Here is a 25,759-nt window from a genome sequence, read left to right as displayed (position 1 = left end):
ACCAGCCTGTCACCCCCGCCCCCCACTACCCACTGCGCATCAGCCGTGCACTTCACCAGTTTACGAAACCCACCTGGCTCCACTGCTGTTGGCAGCGCCTGAACTCGGCCCGGCTTGCTTTTGCTGATTTCTTATTCTTCCAAACTTAGGGGCTCAATCTCTGGTGTAGAAAAGGACTTTTTCCTACGCTGACTTCCACGGAAAACCCTCAAAGCGATGGCAGCACTTTGGTGGGCTGGGGCTTGTCCCCACGTGGTCATCACTACAGTCCCAGTGCTTTGCTACTCAGGGACTCATCAGATGGCAGAAGAGAGACAAGTTTGCATCAAAAATGTCACCCACTACCCACACTGCCCAGTGTACATTATATGCGTGTGGGTTTTGTGCCACCGTGTTGGACAGGGACCTTCAACAAGATAACGTATTTTTGCCTCTTAAAACAATCTGCATATTACCAGGCCATAGCGTTCCTTTTCCCAACTCACGGTGAAAAATTCATTCAGCTTCCCACATGCATCTCATTGTTACCTCGTTCCTAAAAGCTCCTCTGGTGTTTGAGTGCCAATCAAAGGCCCTATGTAGGAGGGCCAGCCAGTGGGCCTGCGTGGTTGTTCTCCACGCCGAGACTGCCGTGAGGGCGGTTCCTATGTAGGGACACTGCTTCTCGTGGGCTACAGCGACCACTAGAAGAACGCTTCTGTCTGCTGGGCCTGGTCCATACAGTAGTGTCAGTTTTTTTTAACCACAATCCACAAGCCCCTGCAAATCCGAGAGAGGGCGGAAGGAAAGGAGAAGGAGTGTGCCCAAAGGTGCTGCAGGAGGTGAGGTCTAAAGGAGTCTAAGGTTAATGTCGCCTAACGAAGGACAGCCCCAAACGCAGCAACACGTGAAGCCTGCCTGCACCTGGTCCCGAGGGCCAGCTACACGCCCTGGTCACACCGTGTCAGTGAGGTACATGGGTTTCTCTGCTTTGCTTTCTTGCCCCGACCGTGTTTGCCTGGTGTCCTTTCCTACCCCCAAGAAGCTCCGTTAGATGCAGGGAATCTCACGGCGGGGAGCATCACTGGTAGAAGCCGTGACTCAGCCTGGCAGGGCCTCTGCTGCAGGCCGGGGAGACACAGCCGCCTCCACGGTGCACTGAGGACACATTTGTCCGTCTGTGGCACTCAGAGCTGCTGGGCCCTGCCTGTGCGCTGGGGGCGGCTGGCTAGCTGTGGTCGACCCCAGGAGCTCTGGCAAATGGGAGTCTTTGCATCCTTCTTCTTCGTCTTATATTGCTCAAATCCAAATAATTTCTTATGTTCCTTGACCCTTTAATCAACACAGCCCATAAGACAGGATCTGAAATAGACAGATTTTTAGAACAAAGGTGTTTTTTTTTTTGCCTGGTGCTTTGTTTTCCCAAGCTTGAATTAATCACAGCTGTCTCTCACCAGCAAAGGTGGTTTTTATCTAGCATGCTTTAAATTAAACAAAAAACCGAAAACCAAAAATAAAGGGAAGAATCGGGTGTTCTTCAGGCTCCCGTAACCCATGCCAGAAAAGAGTGGCACTGGCTCCGTGGAGCTCAGCACCCTGCGCTTCGTAGCACCTTCTGCGTGTTTACATGAACTTGGGTTTGCATTTCAGGAGCCCTGACGGAAAGATTCCTGCGGCTGCCCTGCGGAGGGGTGGTGAATTTCTCCATCAAGTGAGTATTGATGAGCTGCGAAGTTCAGCGAACAGGAAAATTCTGCGCCTTTTATTGCCGATGTGACAGGTTACTTTATTACCATGCCTTTCACAGCAATTTAACAGTTACCCTGGAAACGGATTCAGTGAGGTAATAGGATCACAGGCGTCAGGCAGAGGCGGGCCGGCTGCTCGGGGCAGCCATCTGCTGGCTGCTGTTCCAAGGGTGTCGGCCCGGCCGGGCCCCACCAGCCACAGGCCCTGCATGGCGATGAGCAGGTGAATCGACAGGCCTGCCCTCTTGAGCCGCACTCCGGTGATTTGTCTTGCTAATTCTATTGAAATAATAATCAGGATTTGTTTCTGATTAATTAAGTAACCTTTTGGTCAAAAGATTAGATAACGAAATTGCTGCCTATTCAGAGATAATGAGATTTTTATTACTCTGTCAAAAGAGAAAAAAGTGCATTTCGGTGTCAGCAGCTGCTGTGTCAAGAGGGGGAAGAAGGAGCAAAGATTGCTGGGAGTGTCGGGAGGAGAGGGTGTGCCGTTGTGTGTGTGGACTGGCCAGGCGGGGCGAGTTGCAAGGAAGAGCTGCTCCAGTGGAACCGAGATGATAAAGAGATGGAGGCCCTCAGGTTTTCGGGGAGCACGCTAATTTGTTGGAAGATGTCTCCCAATGGGAGAACGAGCCTGGGCGTGCAGGGAGCTGCCTGGGGCGTGTGGGTGTGTTTCTCCAAGTGGAGGAGTGTGAAGAAAGCAGTGAGCTTCAAAGGCACACACGCAGATGGCTGCGACCAACCCCCCCCCCATTACCACCAGCACCTCCCCAGTGTGCACCCACCCTCCCCTCACCCCCACGCTGCAGCTCTGGCTTTCATGTGTCTGGAGGAAGGAGGTGGACTTGGGTGCGGGGCAGGTGACGTGCTCCAGGTGGAGCGGGCTGGGACTGTCAGAGGTAGGCTGCCTTAGGAAGGGAATGGTTCTAATGGGCCCAGGGCGAAGGGTAGGGGTCCTCCTCCGGTGTGGCTCCCAGACACAAGCTCTGCTCTGCAGATGTCCCCGCTCGGTCCTTTGTGAGGGGCACTGGGTTTTCTCGTTCCTCTGGAGCTTCTTCCAGATGGGGCTTTCTGGAGAAAAGCAGTGCGCTTCAGTGAGGAGGTGCTGGACGAAGCAGGGCTGCTGCGTGGGGAACAAAGCGCCAGGATTGCCAAGTCCAATTGCACAAAGCCGCAATGTTACCAAAACGTGAGGAGTTAACACCGCCGAGGGTCTCTTCCTGGGAGACCGGGACCCAGCGGAGCGCGTTGTTCAAGTGAATTTGTGTCTTTTTTTTTTTTTTTTTTTTTTTAGTGATGGTGAGACTTGAGGATTAGTGGGACATTCTGTGGCCTTGGCTGCCTTCGTGTGTGTGTGTGTGTGTGTGAGAGAGAGAGAGAGAGAGAGAAACATGAAAAGATTTCAAGTTCTAAAAGTGGACGTTTTATGTTCTGAGTGTCATATGGTTCACAGACAAGTTGAAACAGACCGAAAAAAAACCTGAAGGGGATCAGATGTGAGCATTCCAGAGCCCACTTGGCTGGGCTGGGGTCTGCACTCCCCACACCCCCTCTCCTCTCCCTCCTGCACCTGCGAGGGCTGGCGCACAGGCTCCATATCTGATCACAGATGCTTGACAAAGAGAAATAAGACATTAGAAGGGGCTGTCGCTGGGGGTGCGGCTTCCAAGAGTTCACGGCCAATAGCTTTGCACAGAGACTCGCCCTCCTTGGCTCACTGCGAAGCAATGGGGGCAAAGAACAGGGCGGGGAAGGGGAGCCTTTGTCTGCCGGCTCCCCGTGAAATACAGGGTTAATATTAGCAATTATTATTAAAATTAGCCAAATGTTATTAAATGGTTCTTGTATGGAAGAGGAAGTATAGTTTTTCCCTGTGGCACACAGTGACATCTGCAGCTCCACACTTTGGCGAAATGACTCTACTTAACAAAAACATGACTTCATTTATGTGGTATGTCTTTTGTGCCTAGGAGCAGGCTTGTAATTGTTGGCTTCAATTACAACATGACTATTTGAAACCGAGACCCATTTTATCTGCATGCCAGCTTTTTATTTGTTTTACCAACTATATCTGTTTCCATTACTGCAAGGCTGATGGTTTGTCTCAAGAGGAAATCAAATCCATTAATTCAGAAATTTCAAGCCCCACTAGCTCTGCCATAAGCAGCATTTCTTATGCTAATAGCAACTGTGCTGAGACTGAAAGGAACTGACAAGGCCCTGTTTTGTATCATAACTTAAGCATTTATGTAAGAAGGCAAACCCAATCGTACTAGGAAACTCGGAGTGTTATTACATGTAATTCACTTTCCTGCGATCTGGACAGAGCTCTGGTTTGTGTAGCCATGGTTTCCATCAGGGCTGCCTCCAGACAGAGAGACTCACCTGTATTTTCCTTCCTAGCCCACATATTGTTTGACAACAGATCTATCTAGCGTGCAACTGAGTTTGTGTGTGTGCTTTTATTCTCAACTCGTGCACCCCTCCCCCTCAACACACATACCTAAAAAGACAGGAAAAAAAAATTCATCTGTATTCAGGTGGTGTCTGAAACTTATCCCGGTAACAGCACTAGACGGAGGCAAACCTGGCCCCTTCTGTTTCATTTTTAATGCACTCTGTTTGGGTCCTGTCACATGGTTTGTGTTCAATTAGATAGCTTGACTTGATAATATCTGACTCTGACCCAGAAAGAAAACGGTTGGGGGAGTGGAGGGGGCGGGGAGGGGAGACTGCTTCTGACTGGTGCACGAGGTTTTGCAGGCACGGTGACCTGTTTATGTCAGCGGCCAAGTATAAGAGATGCCTATCACAGAGCCACATCATCTTCTGCCATCTAAAAAAAAAAAAAAAGAATACACACCAAGTCCTCCAGGACTCCGGCTGCCTTTGTCCATGCAAAGCCCTTCGGTGCCGTAAATCAGTGCTCATTGGGAGCTGTTATGCACCAGCCGTCACCGATAAGCTCTCCAGAAGTAGACAAGGCTTTTAGGAACTGCTGAACCATGAAGTTGACCTGCTTAGGGTTTTGTTGTAGGCTATTAAATCCAGGATGGCCGTTTTAAGATGATTCTGCTTTCTTTTGCCCCTGGCCTGGTTAAGCAACCCTACCCCCACCTTCTGATTGGCCTGACTTAAAGAAAAAAAAAAAACAACTCAGAATGGGAGAATCTGCTGGTGAGGAATACTACCTTCACACATCGATTTAATGAGAGTGACTATTGCTGACGTGGCTAAGGGGCTCAGGCAACTTGACACTAATTCTGCAGCTAAGAAAAGATTTGCTAGCTGTGCATACCGGTCTGCTTTTGTTGGCATGGGTACCACGATTCTCTTCTCCAAAAACAAACTCTAAATCTTTTGTAAACATGCATTATTTGGTTAACACATTGTAAATGGATCCCAGTTGCGCTGCACAAGCGCTCCTCACTATTATGTAAACAATTATTCACTGGAAGGCTTGCTTTCGATTGTAAATGAATATATTTCAGCTGTACTGGTGCTCGCAGACCTGCCCAGTGGTATAAAGCCGGTCATTTGTTTTTTTGTACTCTGCCTATTACTAACCAGTTAGAAATGCGCTGATTATTTGCACAAGCCTTTTACACTGCGGGCCCAATGAAATTGCTGTTTTATTTTTCCTGTGTTTGATGAGTGTTAACAAGAGCACCATTTGAGCAAACCCAAACCAAATACAGCTCTTTAATTGGGGCTGCTTGGGGAAAGCCACCCGGTGAGTCATTCTACTGCTTAATGTTGGGAAGTTCATCCTGCTCACCATAGGACCAGTGACAAGATTAATTAAAGGGAGCTTCCGCAGACTTGGGGTACTGCTCCGCCAACCTAGATAGCTTGCGATATTGTGCTTCCATCCGTCCTCCGGGAGTGAGTACTTGGGGCAGGCTGTAATTCCAAAATCCGCCTTTTAACTCCCGGGATGGCCCAACGCTTCCTATTGGGACTAGGCAGTCCCACCCTCTAAGACCTCAGGGACAGCCTGATTTGGGGGAAGCGGTTCTGTCGTGATCTCCCTGAGCGCATGAGCTTCCTAGCCTAATGGGTCATGAAAATCCCTGCCAGCTCGGTCAGCCTCCTCTCCGCCTACCCCTGAAACAATCCATTGTTCAGCCTTCACTTCCTGTTTAGTGTTTCAGGTAATGTGCTGACCTCCAAAGCGTGGGAGGAAGTATAGTGGGCTCAGAGCGCCTCATTGGTGTGCACGCGAGCAAACGTTAGCGCTTTCTCTCTAGCTCTCCTGATGGAACTACAAAACTGTCTGTGCTTGTGCTTCAGCTGTGGTAGTGCTGGCCTCAGAGCAAGCCCAGGATAATGGGAAAAGCCTGGTTCTGTTCCGGGATTTGTCCCTGCCTTTGGACAGGCACTTCTGTGAACCTTATCTATCACCCAATAGGGTTGGGCGGTTTGATCATTCTTATTCCTACAAAAACTAGAATCATAGAATGCCTGGAGTACAGAATGCTAGGTGTTACTTTGCATCCATAAATAAATATAGGAAAGAGACTTCGTAGTCAAAACATATGGTATTCAGTAGCTAAAAGGATAAAGCTCCCTCTTTCCATATTGAATATTAAAAAGACATCTGTAGTTTGCTTCTTATTACAAATCCTTGGGATGAAAAAAAAATGTATACTTACTTCATTGACTATTCTTTGCAGCCCAAATGCCTGGACTACTAGTGACGGTACCATAGAAGCAATACATTGAGACCTATGATGGTTTGTAATTGAACGAATTCCAACTTACATAATCCGCTGTCTCCTATGGTGATGTGGATTTGTGCTGCCTTTTTCTTCCTGACAAGCTACTTATTCAGATAGCCTGTTTTACATAATAAATTCAATTTAGCTGGAAGTAATGTGCACATCAATATATACCTGTGAAGATGAAGACACAAGACTTGTGTTTCCTCTGAAAGTTTGGCTTCTCCAGATACTGATGTGAGTTAACAGTCATGACAAATTGGGATCATAAGCCTTGAGCACCAAAAGCCATTTAAGAATGATGATTATCAGCTTTGTTACAACGGAAAATAGAAGATTTATTAGTGCTTTTGCTCTGCTGAACACAGCTCACCAAATAAGAAACAGGGCTGTCCCTGTAGCCTTCTCTCGTAGCCACTACAAATCTTCAACGTGCAGCTCCACAGAGCAAATGGAAATATTTTTAATTACAGATTGTTTAATTAGAAAAACACTTGGAATATTAAAAAAGTAGATCTGAAAGTCCTGATGTTGGTTCATTTTAAAACTTAGATGTTAAACTGAAGTATTGGGGCTGGCACAATGGCTAACTTGGTTAATCCTCTGCCTGCAGCGCTGGCATCCCATATGGGCGCCGGGTTCTAGTCCCGGTTGCTCCTCTTCCAGTCCAGCTCTCTGCTGTGGCCCAGGAAGGCAGTGGAGGATGGCCCAAGTGCTTGGGCCCCTGTGCCAGCATGGGAGACCAGGAGGAAGCACCTGGCTCCTGGCTTCGGATCGGCACAGTGCTGGCTGTAGCGGCCATTTCGGGGGTGAACCAACGGAAGGAAGACCTCTGTCTCTCTCTCACTATCTAACTCTGCCTGTCAAATAAAAAAATAAAGTTTAAAAAACTGAAGCATTAGCAGTGCCTCTTTCATCAGCTTGCCCATGTGCTAGGCAAGGAAAAAAGCACATGTACTGGACATACACCCATATTTCATTGCCCACTGTTTTACGGTATTCTTTGCCCACTTCTGACCTTGTGCGGATGGGTTATGATGACTTAGCAATGCTCTGCTTTGTAGCCTAATGTCTGGGAATGCCCCTGCTAAAGGAAGGAACCACTGATGGAGCTAAAATGGGGAGGTTTCTGAGAAAGTCAGTTGAGAGCTGAAAAGCGTAGAACGGTTCTGTGTGACCTTCCCAGGATGAGCAAGGGTTTCTGGTCTTTGTTACCATCTTGGCTATTTAGACTAGGACAGACTGAGTCAGATGAATTTTTACGACCCCATGGAAAGTTTCATGTTTATTACAATAAGCAGTCCCCGAAGAACCTGAAAGAGTTCATATGACTTGATGCATTAGTGCGGTGCGTGCATTTAAAAAGTTCAAATAGCCCAGCTGTGCTGGAGTGGAGACTTGGCTTATCATTAGCCAACAATCTAGCTGGAAATGATTGACCGTGCTCCTGAGCAGATGGAAACTTCTCTTCGAGGATGAAATCTAAATCTGCAGGTCATGTAGGCTTAGTTGCTATGTTCTTCAACTACTGACCCTGTTACCTGCAAGGGTAAGAAATTGACCTGCCTCATCTTTCCGATCTGAGTACCTAGGGTTTTGGCTAACATTGAGTAAGCCTCCAGTGTGCAATTGGTGACCTAAGTAATGAAGGCTTTCTGAATGTTGATTCTTGAAGGTAGCGTATATGGTGTCCATGTGTAGGAAAATAAGTGCTATTAGTTACAGCGCGTTCTGTCTGTGGAATCACTTAGTCCTAAGCGAGGTTTGGAGGCAGCAACAGGGTTATGCTGAGAAATGGAGGTTGTCCTAAAGGAGATTGAAAATGATATACTTAAATGATTTGAGTTAAGCCGGTATGTCAGGGTTAGGAGAGAAGTTTGTAAGACATAAACAGGGAAATGAATGTTGGCATTTAAGTGAGTGTTCATGTTTTAAATGTCCCTCTGCTATTAGATATGAATAGTTTTTTGCTCAAACAACCATAGGAATCTGTAGCTATGCCTTCTCCTGTTTTCACATCTGTGGATGTGAAAACTTTTGATGACTTCTCATTTAAGCATATTAGTACAGGAAGAAAACAATTAAGTAGTTACTGCCACATAGTATGTCACTCATCATAAGTAAGTATGGTTTTTAGTTTTTTTTTTTTTTTTTAAAGAATTCTTGGAAAAGGAAATTGAACGTGCTGTGTTCTCAAATGCTGTCTGACATCAAACCCAGACAGAGGGCTCAGGAAAAGCTGCCCTGTAGAGGTGGAGCAGTTACTCCGTTCTGGAGGACAGTGAGTGGGGCAGGAGCGACATCCATTTCGGGGAGGGGCAGGACACACGCTGTATGTAGGGTAGCTTTGTGTTGTAGTCACCACGGCGGATAAGAAATGGCTACCCTGAACACACCTCTATTGAGGTAATGAATTTAGAAAGACTCTCTACCTTCTCCTTGAAAATAGCATTGATTTTTGGCAAAGTGGAAGTTAGACATATAAAATAAAGCTGAAGCAAATGGTGTAACTGGAGTTTATCCATTTTGACTTCTGGAAGTGTCTATCTTGTGGATGTGTTCTTCCCAGCGTAGTTGGACTGAATCTCTGTTAACCTTCCCTAAGAACGCTGGTAGCCACAATGATAATTGAGGTAAAGAAGCCAAACACAACCGCCTGTTCTGACAGAGCTTGGAGAGCTTTGAGGTCATCTTGTCCCCAGTCATCAGACAGGGAAATGAGTGCAGCAGAAAATCTCCAAGAAGTGCATACTCACTGATTGCTATTTTGGTTTTGGGTGTTAGATAACACGTCACTACAAAACTTAATGTAGGAGAAATGATAAATGTTGAAGGTAATTAGTTTAAGATAATTACCCTGATTTATTCATCACACAATGTATATGTGTATGAAAACATTACATGATGCCCCATAAATAGAACCAGTTATTAAGTGTCAATCATCATTTGCCATCTCCCAGTTTCTGCAGGTCAGGGATTTTTGGAAGGGCTTAGCTGGGCTGTTCTTACTGGGGCCCTCCCGTGAAGTTGTAGAAGGTGAAGCTGGCTAGGGCATCTGCTTCTGAGGCCCCAGACACTTGGGGGTTGGTAGGCAGCTCCTCACACAGCTGCTGAAGCTGCCTTGTGACGTGGTGACATTTGCTCGCAGAGCAAACGATCGGGCAGGCCAGGTTGGGGGCTGGGACTCAGTGGATGACCTGGCTTCAGAAAACTCACAAGAGCCCACGTGGTGTTGTACTGGGGCAGCTTGATTCCATGGAGGGGTCCACACGAGGTCCTGGGTACCAGGAGATGGACCTCACAGGTCCCTGAGAATGCCACCTCGACTCAGCCTGTGTGTAGAAAACCTCCCTGTCTGCGAAGCTAGTTGGTGACAGAAACCTCAGTTCACAACGCAGACTCATTTCACTCATGAGTTGAAGTCGCCAACTTCTATGTTTGAACACAGAACAATGAATATAGGGAGCATTGGCTTTTGTGTCTCTGTGTTTGATTTTTATCAGATTGTGTTCCCCAGCGAGGACCCTGACTGTTGGCAGAGATCTGGAGAAAGCCTTCCCTGTGTTACCTATCAAGCCTGGCATGGGCACAGGTGCTGGGGCACAGATAGATGTGCCCCGGTGTATTCTTACCCAACAGTGCAAGCTCTCACTCGCCGGTGACTCTTTTCAGCATTTCTCATCTGTGTTGTAAATGAAATCCTAAAGTTTCTAGGAAGATAGGCACACTGTGTCGCCCGCCACCCTAAGATTTCTGTGTTTTTTTTTTTTTTAACAGAAATTTTGAAAAAGGTTGGAAGTACTGATCGAATACAAAATGTGACCAAATGAATGTCTGACAACAGATGGTCGATGGGTAGTTGGCCTACATGACATAATAGGAGGCTCACTTCCTCATGATAGACAGTAAAGTCATATTCGGGGGACACGGACACATCCACACAGGACTGGAGCTCTGCCTCCTCCAGCAGTGTCCGTGAGGCTGGGCTTCTTGGCTGCATGGTAGCCTTGCACAAAGCTGAAAATCACCGTCATTTCTTGTTCTTATAAACAATCATGAATTAACTATAAACTGACCTTGTAACACAAATCATTAGTATTTGAATTGCCCCAGGCAACGTTCACTTTGCCTTGTTTCAAGTCATGCATCCTCTGTTTTAAAAAGTTTAATTCAAAATTTATCTTTTTTCTTGAGATGAAATGAGATTTTACGTAATGCGAAAGCAAACACGTGCCAGATTTTTCTGAGTGAGGCTTCCTCCTAGAGAGGTATAGAATTCACAGGGAAGCAAATTCCTCTTCTACCTTCACATCTCTTTCTCTCCCCAAAGAGGATTTAGAAAGCTGCTTGCAAATCCTGCTCCTGCCTGCTTTCTGGTTGACAGGTATTCTTCGGGTTTGCTTGGAGTCAATAGTGAGATTACCTAATCCCAGGAGTCCTATTTTCCCTTTTTTGCCTAAGGCCTTCCTGGTGTTAATTAGGTGTAAGGAGAGACACCAAATTAACTCTTTAAGCAGCAGTCTTTCCCTTACTCCCAGCAAGTGGGATAGGGCAATGATGGTGAGAGGAAGCCATTCATTGTCGAAGTTGTCACATTTTAAAGGGACCTCTAGTGCACCCTACGAATAGTGATTCTTGGCCACAGAACGTCCAGGGGAGGACATGCGTTGTGTTGATAGTTGGTTGAATGTCATAGCTCTTGGGGACTACTTTGGAAAAAACGGTCTTGCTCTTGGTAGCTGATAGGGTGCCTTTCCCCTGACCTTCCTAAGTGGTGGAAATGCCCATCTTGCGCTATCAGTGTTTCCATCTGGCTCTGTGCTCCTGAGAACTGCTGCCACTTGGAATGATTTTTTTCTCTTTCTCTGTGTTTCTCAACAATCAAGATGGTTAATTCAGCCTTTCTGGCGAGGTTTATCACTGCCATTAGCTTGCCCTGTCACTGCACACAATGGCAACAAGTGCTAGATTTTGTGAAGTAGGCTGTTGTATAAAAGTCTTCAAACGCAGGCTGGAAATAAAGCATTCTTATTTATATACTACAAATAGTGAGCTGCACTATGGTAAGTGTTTATGCCGTGTGAACTTTCTCCGGGAATCATTCAGGATGAGGCACAGTTACAGAAACTTCTCTCTGTAAGGAAAGGAAGAGAAAATGGCCTTGGCGAAGACAGAGCCAAGTGGAATCGACTCTTGGCTCAGATGCGAATGTTCCAGGTTGAAGATGTAAACAAACAGTCGTGTCAGAACAGGCTGTTCGTTAACTCTGAGGGGCCAGGCTATGCTGGTAGGTGGAGCATCAGGCTATAAACATTCTGGTGCCTAATAGAAGACTTGGGAAATCAGGCGTAGCAGGAAAAGGAAAACTAAAACCAGATTCCCACTGGTATTTTTATTATGTATTTCTGATTTAAAAGTAACAGTAGTTCATCGTAACTATTGAGTAGCATAAACTGTTCATTTTCATTGTCGGCAACTAAGCTGACAAGTTGTAGAGGCTATTTCCGCATTGAGCATAGACTCTGAGGGGCGGAGCCCTCTTCCTGACTTAGATCTGAAGGAAAATGTTGTCAGGAAGCCCTGGGAATGAAGTTGGACCACAGGATCTCACCCTAGTTAAAATGAACCAGGCTCAGAAATTAATTTGACGGATCATCTTGTCCTACTCAAATGGAATCTTACAACCCTGACTCACAACACTATGATCTTCTAGTACCTACATTCAGAGTTGTCAAAAAAAAAAAAAAAAAGACAAGACATTCTAAATAATCTAAATCACGTCCAAATGGTCAATGACAGCAGTAGTACCTTAGGGTTGCATAAAAAGAAATCAGACAATTAGAATCTGTTAAAATCTTTAAAGCACTATATAGTTCTCAAAATGGTCTTAGGTCTGTGTTCTAGAAGTTTTAGTGGAACATGATGAAGTAATTAAAATTATGTATTATGTCTACCTTAGCGATGACTAAACTAAAACAGAAACTTAATGACACTAATAGATCTAGATTACAGGTCGATTAATGATTCATTTTGTGTACTTAGCATTGTTCTTTCTGAATCTCCCAGGAAGGGGAGTACAACTCTCTGGTTGAAATCTCTGTAGTTTTATTACCATTTATTAGAGGCATAGTAATAAATCATGCCAAGGCTGGTACATGAACAGTAAGAATTTATCAACCTAACCTGGGTAATTGGAGAAGAAAAGGGGTTGGTACTAACAATTACAGTAGCCTGATAAGTTTGAATAGAGTCTAATGTCTGAAAATTTCACATGCACACCAGGCTGTTGTATCCAGGCAGGTAATAGAAGAGATAAAAGGGGAAATTTCCTATCTTCAGAGGTCTCTAAGTTGGGTGTGTATGTGTGTCTGTATTTGTACATATGCCTTTTTTTTTTTTTTTTTGGTTAAAGATTTATTTTATTCATTCGAAAGACAGAGCTACAAAGAGAGATACAGACAGACAAAGAGGTCTCCCATCCGCTGGCTCACTCCAGATGGCCGCAACGGCTGGAGCTGACCTGATCTGAAGCCAGGAGCCAGGAGCTTCTTTCGGATCTCCCACACGGGTGCAGGGGCCCAAGGACTTCGGCCATCTTCTACTGCTTTCCCAGGCCACAGCAGAGAGCTGGAACTGAAGTGGAGCAGCCGGGACTTGAACTGGCGCCCATATGGGCTGCCTGTGCTTCAGGCCAGGGCTTTAACCCACTGTGCCACAGCACTGACACCCCCCCCCTTTTTTTTAAAAGATTTTTATTTATTTATTTGACAGGTAGAGTTAGACAGTGAGAGAGAGAGCCAGAGAGAAAGGTCTTCCTTCCGTTGGTTCACTCCCCAAATGGCCACAACGGCTAGAGCTACGCCAAACCGAAGCCAGGAGTCAGGTGCTTTCTCCTGGTCTCCCATGTGGGTGCAGGGGCCCAGGCACTTGGGCCATCCTCCACTGCTTTCCCGGGCCACAGCAGAGAGTTGGACTGGAAGAGGAGCAACCAGGACAAGAACCCGGTGCCCATATGGGATGCTGGTGCCGCAGGCGGAGGATTAACCAAGTGAGCCACAGTGTTGGCCCCGTATGCCTTTCTTGTTGTAAGCGGGTGGTAATAACTAACATCAACTACTTTTGAAAATATCCAAAGTACATAAATATTTTAAAATTCTCACTGAAACTTGGTTTTTGGAATAGTGAGAGTTAAAATTCCAGTCTATTTACCAAGTTTTCATTTTTATTAATAAATGGCAGTTGCTGACCCTGAATTTGTCTTTTAATAAGTGTCTTTCAAGGAAAATAAATTTATTTTATTTGAAAGGTGGCGGTACAGAGAAAGAGATTTTCCATCTGGTGGTTCACTCCATAGAGGGCTGCAATAACCAGGACAGGGTCAGACCAGAGCCAAGAGTCTCTGGGTCTCTCAAGTGGACATAGGAGCCCAAACTCTTGGATGATCTTCCACGGCTTTCCCAGGCACGTTAACAGGGAGCTGATGAGAAGTAGAGCAACTGGGAATTGAACCATTGCCCACATGGGATGCTGGCTTTGCAGGTGGCGGCTTAACCCACTATGCCACAGCACCAGCCTCTATTAAGTGATTTTAATACACTTACATTGTTAGCTCTGCAATAGTTCTCCTCGTTTGTACTATCTCTAATATATTTTCCTCCTGTTTCTTTTATTTTTTTTTATTTTATATGAAAGGCAGAGTGACAGAGATTGATCTTCCATCAGCTGGTAGATTCCCCAAATACGCACAACAGTTGGGGCTGGGCTCAGCTGAAGGCAGGAGCCTCGAACCCAATCTACAACACCCACATTGGTGGCAGGGGCCCAAGCACTTGGCCATCATCTGGTGTATTCGCAGGTGTATTAACAGGGAGCTGGATCAGAAGTGGAACAGCTAGGATTTGAATTGTGTCACAGGCAGCTGTTCAACTTGCTGTGTCAAACACTGCCCCCTCTGTTTTCTATTGCTTTTTATTTTGCTTGTTTGCTTTTATTATCCTGATTATGATTTTACGCATCACATTGTGTTGGATGCTAGTTTTTCTACAGAAATTGATGTAACTTCATTTTATTTGTCTAGTAAGAAGCAAAATAAGATTAACTGAAAGTTTTGGGTACATTTTCCCAGCAACACAAATATGAATCAGTAAGTGTATTAGTGAGCTTCACTTTAAGAACAAAGACCCGGCCGGCGCCGTGGCTCACTAGGCTAATCCTCCGCCTTGCGGCGCTGGCACACCGGGTTCTAGTCCCGGCCGGGGCGCCGGATTCTGTCCCGGTTGCCCCTCTTCCAGGCCAGCTCTCTGCTGTGGCCAGGGAGTGCAGTGGAGGATGGCCCAAGTGCTTGGGCCCTGCACCCCATGGGAGACCAGGAGAAGTACCTGGCTCCTGCCATCGGATCAGCGCGGTGCGCCGGCCGCAGCACGCCAGCCGCGGTGGCCATTGGGGGGTGAACCAACGGCAAAGGAAGACCTTTCTCTCTGTCTCTCACTGTCCACTCTGCCTGTCAAAAAAAAGAATAAAGACCCACAAAACCTCAATGGTTTATCATATGATGCTCGTTTCATGTCATCTGTGAAGGTACTATTACCTCCACAAGTATATCTTCATTCCAGAATGCAGATCAAAGGAGCAGTCTCTCATTAGGACGTGCCATTTTTCTGTAGTAAGACCTGGTGTCTTAGCAGGGAACAGAAAACATAAATCAAAAGACAAATACCAGAACTAAAATGCACAACACTCTTAAAACTTCTGATGGGGTGTAGTGTATTTTGTGCTAGTTCACTGCCCATTGAGCAAAGCTGGTCCTGTGGCCAAGCCTCCCAGCAAGGAGGCTGAGCCTGATGCTCCCCCAAGACAGTGGTTGAAGTCGTTGGAGCATGCTTGGAAAGGATGGCACAGTTGGCGAGAGCAGCTCTAGCCTGATTGCTCTGCCCAGACAAGATTGGCATGGACTGTGCTCATCACTTTCTGGGAAGGCTCTAAGAACCAAACAACCCTTGTTCCCTTGTTTTCCTGAAACTTAAATTCAGGCTGTGAGGGGCTCAGTTGTCTTTTGGTTTTGTGTTCAAGTTATCTGGAATTTTCAAGAGGTCGCACCCAGAATTTCACTATGCCTTTTGCATGCAGGCCTGCCTATTTTTGCTCTGTGATTTTGGGATCCAATCAAATCTATTGGAATACAAACACCTGCTTTAAAGTTTGCCCCTCTTTCTTAGCTCAGGTGAGATTTTTATCCTCTTAGGTAGTTAGGTACTTCTTCATCCTGCTTTGGTTCTTTTTGTGTTTCTGGTGATTGATCTTTCTTTAGGACTCAAGAGATCTTGCCTGGCTTGAGTAGATATCATTATTCCCCAGGTAAGGTATGTGGCTTCTCTTTGTCACCTCTCTGGTTGCAGTGCAACAGTGCACATATTATACAGCTGGTCTTTTTGAGAACCTGGGGGCTTACCTTCTTCATGCAGGTGACTGTTTGGTCTTCAGAAAGTTGTTGAGACCCTTGGACTTTTTCCCTCTGCACAGTGCATTCTGTGAGTTGGGTGTAGGGAGAGTTGCCGATGCATTTAAACCATGTGTCTCCCAGCTTTAAGTTGGGACCGAACTTAAACTCAGCAACAGCAAGGCCTGGTGAAGAGAATCAGACACCTTTAAATAACATCCAAAGTCGGCCTCAGAGCTAATGGACTCCAGTGCCCTCTGCTCAGAGGTGATGGCAGGTGCAACCAAGAGGAAGATGAGACTTGGGTGGGGAGTCGTGTTCTAGCTTCAGGCACAAAATTGAAGCAGGAGACAGGGTGGGCACTTTGGCTAGCAGCGAAAATGCCCATGTCCTCTGTGACTCTTGGGCCTTTCTGGTCACGACCCTGTGCTCTCAACTACCAATGTTCAGTGACTGTGCAGAAGGGATCTCTTTGATCTGTACCAGTCATCAGGTTATTCCCCTTGGACATGGACCAGGCGAGCCGGTATGGTTGTTTCTTGAATGATTTTTGTTAAAGCCTGTTCATTCCAACTTCTCATGTATAAAATGAAATGACACCTTAGATTCCTACCCACCCTGTAATCCTATGACTCTGTGATGATTATCAGCAAGACGTTTTCCCTTAAGTGGGATATAATTAGAGGGCCTGGTGACTTAAAAGAGCAAACTGAGAATAAAATTTCAGCAGGCAAATCTGAAGGAAACTGACGTCATTACAAGGAATTCTTTCTCATTTGCTCCTTTTTTCCATAATCATTCTTTGCTTTATATGTGCACCAACCCTGCCATTCTTTGATCTCTTGTGATAGTACAATACAATTCCATTTGGCCAAGCCTCCTTTATGGCATTTTATGGCATTTTATAGTATTGCCCCATGGCATAAAAACCAAGCTGTCTGGCCTTGGGGCACAGTGGGTTAAGCTCCCACCTTCAACACTGGCACCCCATATGAGTGCTGGTTCAGGACTCAGCTGCTCCGCTTCTGATCCAGCTCCCTGTTAATGTGCCTGGTGGAGCAGTGGCAGATGGCTTTTGGGCCTCCGCCACCCATGTGGGAATTCAGAAAAGCTCTGGTTTCTTGGCTTCAGTGGTTGTAGCATTTTAGGGAATGAGCCCACAGTGGAAGGTGTCCCTTTGTGTGTCTCTGTCTTTCTAACTCTGCCTTTCAAAAAAATAAAAAAAGCAAGCTGTCTTTGGATGATGAGATACTCCATGCCCCCAATGTAGGTGATTCCATGATGCCGTAGGGGACTATGTCATCTTTAATCATCCAGAGAGAATCTGAGACAGCCTATTGAGTTACTGCACCAGCCAAAAAGTATGTATTGAACTTAACTTTCAGCAATTTTAGTATAAAGAAAAAAACCTCTATTGTCTGGGAACTTCAGTTTAAAATAATGAGATCACATCTCGGAACTATCAGACTAACCTTTTTAAAATACTGACGTAAGGGGTAAAGCTGCCGTCTGCATTGCCAGCATCCCTTATGGGTTCCGGTTTGAGTCCTGGCTGCCATTTCCAATCCAGCTCTCTGCTGTGGCCTGGGAAAGCAGTAGAAGATGGCTCAAGTCCTTGGGCCCCTGCACCCACATGGGAGACCCAGAAGAAGGTCCTGGCTCCTGGCTTGGAATTGACTTAGCTCTGGCCATTGTGGGCAATTGGGGAGTGAACCAGTAAATGGAAGACCTCTCTCTCTCTCTGCCTCTGCCAGCTCTGCCTTTCAAATAAATGAACAAATAAATGATTTTTTATTATATCTTTAAGTACTAGAAAGGAAATCTGGGAACAGAGGGGTGTATCTATTGCCACCACTGTGTTACACAACAACTCATGAAAACAAAGTTGAACACATGCATGTCTTACAACTGAGCATCTTCACTGGGGTGTAGGTACACCCACATACATTCTACAGAAGTTTATTGTGGCATCGTTTTTTTAAAAAATATTTATTTATTTGAAAGAGTTACACAAAGAAGGAGAAGCAGAGAGAAAGAGAGGTCTTCCATCTGCTGGTTCACTCCTCAGTTGGCCACAATAACTGGAGATCCATCGATCCGAAGCCAGGAGCTTCTTCCGGGTCTCCCATGTGGGTGTGGGGGCCCAAGGACTTGGGCCATCCTCCACTGCTTTCCTAGGCCATAGCAGAGAGCCGGACTGGAAGTGGAGCAGCCAGGACTCAAACCAGCACCCACATGAGATACTGATACTGCAGACGGCAGCTTCACCGGCTATGCCACAGCACCTGCCTTGATAATATGAAAAAAATTGTAAATAACTTGAAGTTTCATGGAAACAGATCAGTTATGATAGATGAAATCACTGGCATGCTATTCATCAATCAACGTGAATGAACCAGAACTACTTGTAATAATGTGAACAGAACTGAAAACATAATAATGAGGGACATAAAAGGAAATTGCAGAACAATATGACATCCTGTCTGAAGCCATTGGCATAATGGAAAGAGATGTGAAACCAGAAAGCATTGTGTTTATGGGCATAAAATTCATAAAATGACCCAAAGTGCTTTGGAGATAATGCACTAGACTGGCCAATTGCTGTTTCTGGGAAGGAAGTGCTTGGGTTCATGGGCAGGGAGGTTCAGTTACACCTGTTTGCCTGATTGCTAAGTGAGTAACATGTACACGATTAATTGTTAGGTTCTTTTTGTACTTTTTTGCATAATTTTTAAAATGATTAATATTATATTTTTGAACTTTATAAATACAAAATTAGGTGATTGAAAATTTTTTTCAACTGACCTAAGTTTTTCTCCCTGGACTCTGATTTGCCCTCAGTGAGAATGAGGATCATTGTTTTAGCTCTTTATTCACCATCAGTCATCGCAAAGCATTTTAAGTGTCAGTTGTGGGCTGATGTCTGTAAAACTGGAACACGCGTTCTGCTGGATGGTCGTCAAAGCTGTTGCACCCAGATCAGTCAGCTACAGAGGAGAAAAGCTTTGAATGGAAATTTTTAGGAAGTGGAGTCAAGATCCTGAGTCTTTTGTTGAAGAGCCATACCAAGAGATGAAATGTGGCTTTCCCAGTACAACCCTAAAGACAGAGCCCGCAGAAACAATAGCTCCCAAGAGTGGACATTGAGAAGGTTAAGTCCCTGCCTGGGAAACCCGCCTCCCAGGTTGGAGGACCTGGTTCAGATCCCAGCTACTCTGTATTTCCCATGCAGGTTCCTGCTAAACTACTTGTGAGTTTCTACCTCCCATGGGGGACACCCAGATGGAGTTCCTGACTTCTGGCTTTGGCTTGGCTCCGCCCACCCTGGGTATTGTGGGCGCGATGGGAGTATACTAGTAGATGTAAGATCAAACAATAAATCAAATCTCTGTCCTTTGAAATAAATAGTATATCTTTTTTGCAAACCAAAACCAGTGAACACACATCTTTAAACATAAACTGATCACTGAGTTAATTAGGCCCCTAGTTACAATCTGTATACAATTAAAATACATGTTTATCTTGACATATCTTGATGTATCACCATGGTGTTTAGATTCATAAACCTAAAGGTTTTATAGATGTTGTCCCATTCTTCTGCAGTTGAGATTGTCCTTAGCACTCTTAGCTTAGGCTGAGTAAAGGGACAAGAATATGTGTTCCCGACTTTGAGAGGAAGTTTGCATTGGCAATAGTGGTAAATCTGGACTTGGCTAATTCCAGGGCCCATGTGTGTTGTTTTCTTCACTATCGCTCCTTGTTATTACAGGTTTATCCTCTGCACCTTGGGCTCAAAGTCCATGGTCTTACAGCACAGAAAATACAGATGTCTCCACTTGCCCACTTACACTACTCCTCACAGAAGAGATATTAGCCTTTTAGCAGTGTATGCCACATTAGTAACTTGAGTGTTTTCTGAATCAAAGCTGAAATTTGTAGCGTCTCTAATGTGTAATGAAGTTGCACATTTTTACCCTGCATTCGCTCAAGCATATGGGTTTTGTAATTGAACTCAAGAGATTGTATTTTGGATTCACTTCCGCTCTAATAAGAATGTACATATACCAGGGCTTCTGTCCCCATTTGGAGACCTAATTTGACACAGTTTGGTCATCTGTTATAATGTGTAGATACGCTTTCATTCCTCTGTTGAAAGAATAGATTCATGATAACTTAATTATGTAAAATAACATTACTAGACAGCAAACAGCTTCTGTTGTATCTGAACATGGTCATTTTAAAAGAATTGCATGATGAAAAGAACTACCAGTGCCCAGAACAAATATCACTGGGAGAAACAAGCTTAGCATTTTTGAGGAGACAGGGAATTTCAAAGTATTGGCTTAACTCTGGAGCTATTGGTTGACTCTGGAGCTGTGGCTCTTCACCATGTTTTCAAATAAGTGTTGCCATTTTTATGAAAGTTGAGATTGTGAATTTTAGAAATGTTCAAATACTCAGAAGCAAGTGTATTTCTGTTTTCGCCCAAAGTAATACTTCTAAACTATGTTTAATTGCAACTGAATGCAGTTGAATCACATCTACCTCAAGAGTCGTCAGCAAATGGATTACATTTTTGGACAACCTTGAAAGATTTAAGTACAAGTTATGCTTTTGGATGAGTGTATATTTATTGGTTGCTATGTGTGCAGTGTGACCTCCAGGGCTGTGATAATTTGAGATAAACTTAAAATGTGGTGCTTCATTGGTTTTTGGTGTTACTCTTCTGCCCATGTATGGAGATGTTTGTACTTGTACATAACCAAACTTGCACATAAACAAGCTTGCACATAACCAAACCATTAACTGGGACAGCATTACAATAGTAGACTTTTAGTCAATGAAAATAAATCAGTGCTAAAATGATCAAATGAACATTTTCAGTTTAAAATGATATTTATTAGAAAACTGTTTAGAAGATATGATTTGTTAGGAAATACAGTACATATTCGTTTCAAAGAACAAAGCATAATGATTAGAATTTACTGAGCACTGTGTGTTAATTTACTTTTCTCTGTGTTAATATACCCTTTAAAACAACTTTAATAAGTGAAGTACCATTAATTTCCTAAATACACAAAAGAGAAAACAGACACAGAGAGGCCAAATGATTAGGGAAAAGCAAAGCTGGGATTCTCATGCAGGGAGCCTTTCTCTTAACATGTCACCTCCAAGAAGTCAGAACGGACTTGACACGGTGTCCAGCGATCGCTTAGACAATTTTTTCCAAAGAAAATGTTTCTTTGAACTGAATATACAATTCATATTTTGTCTTAACTGCTATTGAATTGTATAAAAATAGGATAAACAGCTAAAGAACGCTTGATTTTATAACAAAACATTTCTACATACACTCAAAATTATATTGGAGGGCAGGCATTTGGTGTAGTTGCGGAGACACAAGCTAAGATAGCAGCACCCCACATCTGAGCGTGGGTTTGATGCCCACTTTAGCTGCTGGTTCCAGCTGCCTTCTGTTGGAGGCCTAAGGAGCAAGGAGGATAACTCCAGTGACTCAGTTCTTTATATCTGTGTGGGACACTGGGCTTGAGTTCCTGGCCTAACCCCTGATGTACTAAACAATTGGGAAGTGAACCAACAGATACAAAGTTATGTTGGTCTCTCTGCCTTAGAATTAAAGATATTTCAAAATAATTATTTTTAAAAAATTCTGTATTGTTCATTTCTCTGTAATATCCTCCCTGCAGCACAGCAGTGTTGGGAACCTGGTTCCTCTGTGCTCAGCTCCCTTTCCCTGGCCCGTACCCACCAAGCAATGCCAGCAGATAGCCTTTAATTGCTCAGCCGACTATTTTGCTCAATTATATTTATTAACATAAGCAAATTGATTTTCTGTCTATAAGGAAAGACACTTTGAAATCTATATGCTTCTTGCTCAAAGGTTATGTCAATAAAATACTCAGTAGAGATTTGGAAATGGTCCAATTAATTTGATCAACAGAGACAAACTCAATATGTTAAATTCTAAAGGTTTTTTCCCCTTCTGAATTACTGTCTGCAGACTGCACTGATAGAATTACCAGATAATCACTGCATTTCAGCATTGCTCGTGCTCTGTGACTCAGTGTTAGGAACAATTGGTAGACAGGAGATTCCCTCAACCTGGGATTCTTGTTATACTGTTAGAGAGCAGTCGAGAAGTCAAACAGTTCCAAGGAAATGTATGTTTTCACTGAATTAGAATTGATTGCTCTATTGAATTGCTGACTTGGATAAGAATATACCAATTAATTTGAATGTTCTAGAACATTTAAATATTGCTGCATAATTTTGACTCTAAGGTTTTGATCCAATGCACGGGTGTGTGAGAATTTTTGATAGCTTCTGTTGCACCTGCTTTTTAAACTTCATCTTGTCTAAGTAGAAAGTCAGAGAATTGGAATGATGAATCTGTGTCAAGGTGTTGGTCAGAGTTTGTGGTGATAGTGGTGACCGTACGTTGCTCCATTCGATGTGCATCTGCTTTGGAATACTGGACTCAGGAAGTCTCTGCGGTCTGGCTCCTTCTGCCTCCTGATCACATCCTGAAACATCGGAGCGCGTGTTGTGTGCTGTGAGCAAGTCCAAGTGAAACGTAATGAAGACTCTGCTGCTATTCTATTAATAACTATCTTTTCCTAGAGAAAATAATTTTGTTACTCAAAATAGAATACAAAAACCAACTCAGTTAATGCCATAGGGTTTTATTAGATTTGCTGTCAGAGAAAAGCTTTGGATGTTAATATATCATTTTGAAGTGTTGGAGACTCAGATTTTATAATCAATTAAAATGAGGTTAATCATTTATTTATGAATGTACCAATTCATGAGAAACAGTAGCATGGAAGGATGGTATGCTAACCCAGGTGTGCTCAGACCAGGCAAGGAAGCAAAAGAAAACAGAATCGGAGCTCTCCATCCTTTTGGCTCCGACAAACACAAAGGGAGGTGAAGATGAGTCCGTTGTTGAATTCTGCCTTCAAGCAACCCTCTAATGCCTCCCATTGGCCCAGATAAGCAGGGAGCAAACTTGCATGGCGTCTAGCAAATGCATTTGGTAGCCAGAGCCATGTACGAAAGGGTATGAGCTTGCCTGGGGAGATGGTGGATACATAGCCAGCACAGGGGGCAGGCCAAAAGGGGACTCTCACTGGCTCTTGCCTTCAAGAGCTGATGCTCAAAACATCTGGTTGTACACATGTGCGCAGTCGAGTATTTGAAAGAGCAATGCTGATGATGTCCTTTACTGGGCACCAAATCGCATTACAAACGTATGCTGGCATAGTTATTGCGATGAAGGCACACTGACAGACAACTAGAAAGGCCAGAAACGTGCACACACACACACACACACAGTTATAATTAAAATTGTGTTTCAGTGAATCTGACCTTTAACAAATCGTATTGCAACAGTTGAAACTCCACTGAGATTCAAATAAAAAAGGATTAAGGCCTCGCCACACACCGTACACATATGTACAAATTTCTTGATGCATTTGTCACCTAGAAATAACAAAGAACTAATTTTTCAAACAGAGGTGACTGCATCCATCATCTTGGGATCAAAAGGATCTTATTAAACAAGAAACATGACTCAAAATCTGTAAAAGAAAAAAAAAGGATATATTTGAGTATCCTGCAGTAAGTTAAAATACATGGCCAGGACACCACAGAAAAGCATTTTAGAACACGGGACCAGGACTCCGTGACTGGACTTGGAATCCTGCCTGAGAGAGCCTCTGAAGCTCCCTTTAAACATTTAATAGGGCTTTCACAGCCTCGACTTCAAAGGCTCTTTCTGATGATTAAGGAAAATTACCCATGTGAAATGCTCAGCGCGTTGCCTGATTCTTGGTAAGCAATTCTTGATAACGAAACAAGTTCCATTTTCCTGTTGAGTTCTGAAAGTTAATTTCAAAGACATACTGCTCTACAGTTAACATGTGGCACCTTCCTTTAGGTTTCTTACACCTAATCCACGTGCAATATTTGGAGACGAGTCTAAGAGACGTTGTTTCTAAATGTCTGCAGTCAACTTCATGTTTATATTTTGATCAACCGCAAATCACACATATTTTAAACCCTAAAATTATTGTAATTGCATTGAATGCTGTCGAAATAAATCTCTGTGACCTCAGAAGTAGTTAATAGCAAAGTCATAATAAACAAAACATTCAGATTTTTGTCCGTTCAGTAGAAATGCTTTTTCTTAAAGACAGTGATGTCTCACGCAAGTTCATGGTTACTGCAGAAAAGCAAAGGTGGGAAGAGATGAAAGAGACAGCAGAATTGTAAGGTACATTAAATAGGTCAGCAGTGTAAACACAGCAGCTTGTAAGAGAAAGATACTATATTCTTCAAGATAAAAAGAATACAAGAAGGTAATAAGTATTTTACACTGGTATCTGCTAGGTTCCGTTCCGAACGCTTTGTTTCTATCAGCATTGTTGTTTAATCCTCTCACTGTCCTTTAGGAAACTGATGTTCACATGATCACCCCATTGATGAGGACACTGGGACATGAGCAACTTAGAGGAGGTTGTAAACAAGAGAGCAGAAGTGGCTGGAAGGTACTAACGGCAGCTGAACTCCAGTAACGGGTTGCTGTTAATAATTCAGTGTTAATTTTGGAAGCTTGTGTGTTTCTGCAGTCATTATTCTGATAACTCAGAACTACTCCCAGGATATTCCCCGAAGCACATCGTTACCTGTGTGATGTGATTTTGAGAAAATACCAGAGACAATGAAATAACCTAAACCTTCCCCTAAATAAATGTCGAACATATTACGCTTGGAAATTCCTATCGTGAGGCCTCCAACTCTTGTCAAACCTGATAATAATAACAATATCTGCAAATAATGTTTCTGGGAAAGATGACAGCAATTAGGTTGTGTCAGCTTTTGTCTACCAGTTCTGCAAGGCAAACTTGGAGGAGGTGAACAGGAAGTGAGTGGATTGAGAAATGATGTAGCACCTGCCCATCCCAGGCTGACAGGACCAACAGCACAGTTTGTCCGTAGCCAGACACCACATGGTGGCAAGGCCGTGGCGTCAGGTGATAACACACCTATCTTCCTGATGACACACTGAAGTGGATACTCAGTGACTGCTTTCTTTGATCCAACAGTGATTTGCTCTTCCTATAAAGCATAAACTTTGCTGAGGGATTCTTTGGATGAACTCAGATTTACCCATTAAAAAGGTCATAGCCCCATCTTGAACTATCGCTCTGACCCATTGGACAAAGTGCTGGTGGCTGTAGAATTCACAAGGAGCAAGAAGTGATGGCTCTCATGTTTCCTGATGGCTCATTCCTCATAGATGGCCTTGTCTAGATGTCCTCACTTACCCGATGGGATGGAAGGAGTGGAAAGAAGGACAGTGTTTGTTGATCGATCACATTTATGAGTGCCCAATCCCCGTCAGGAGGACGTCGGGAGCCACACTTGGTAATCCTGCTGCTTTGGAAACGAAGTGTCAGCATGAGCGTTGCAGGAAGCATGGGCATTCAGACCTCAGCATCCCACTCCTGGAACCCCAAATGCATCCTCACAACTAAACATTCATTCATTCTCATAGCCCTCAGTTCCTTATGATTCAAGCATAGCAACTTTGAAGTCTCATCCAATATCACGTCAATCAAATCCGGTTGGACATCAAAGGTGTAATCGATCCTAAGGCAACTTGCCCTCTAGCTGTAGGTCTGGGACACTGAACCAGCTGTGTGCTTCCAAAACACAGTGGTGGGCGAGCTATGGGATAGACATCCCCATTCCACATGGGAAAAATGGAAAACAGAAAGGCATAAGAGGCCCTTGCAGAATGCAAAACCAAGTAAGGCAAACATCCTATCATCCTTGAAAATAATCTT

At 44.2% G+C, this 25,759-nt stretch overlaps 1 long non-coding RNA gene across 5 annotated transcripts in view; it reads left to right on the top strand.

The window, feature by feature from the left end:
• Positions 1-530: 530 nt before the first annotated feature.
• Positions 531-25,759, top strand: part of LOC149126034 (uncharacterized) — a 155,505-nt gene continuing 130,276 nt past the window's right edge. For 3 of the 5 annotated variants that reach the window (XR_016235302.1, XR_016235301.1, XR_016235298.1), the window contains exons 1-2: positions 531-951; positions 1,630-1,690. This is a non-coding gene — a long non-coding RNA (uncharacterized LOC149126034). Of the gene's footprint in view, positions 952-1,629; positions 1,691-6,406; positions 6,930-7,064; positions 7,305-25,759 lie in introns of those variants that run through there. The other 2 variants (XR_016235299.1, XR_016235300.1) reach the window with 2 other exon arrangements.

Source organism: Oryctolagus cuniculus, chromosome 6 (genome assembly GCF_051225735.1).
Source record: "Oryctolagus cuniculus isolate XC-2025 breed Fujian yellow rabbit chromosome 6, ASM5122573v1, whole genome shotgun sequence".
NCBI lineage: Eukaryota > Metazoa > Chordata > Mammalia > Lagomorpha > Leporidae > Oryctolagus > Oryctolagus cuniculus.
Note: the sequence above shows the minus strand (reverse complement) of the source record. Positions and strands in the feature narration are given on the sequence as shown.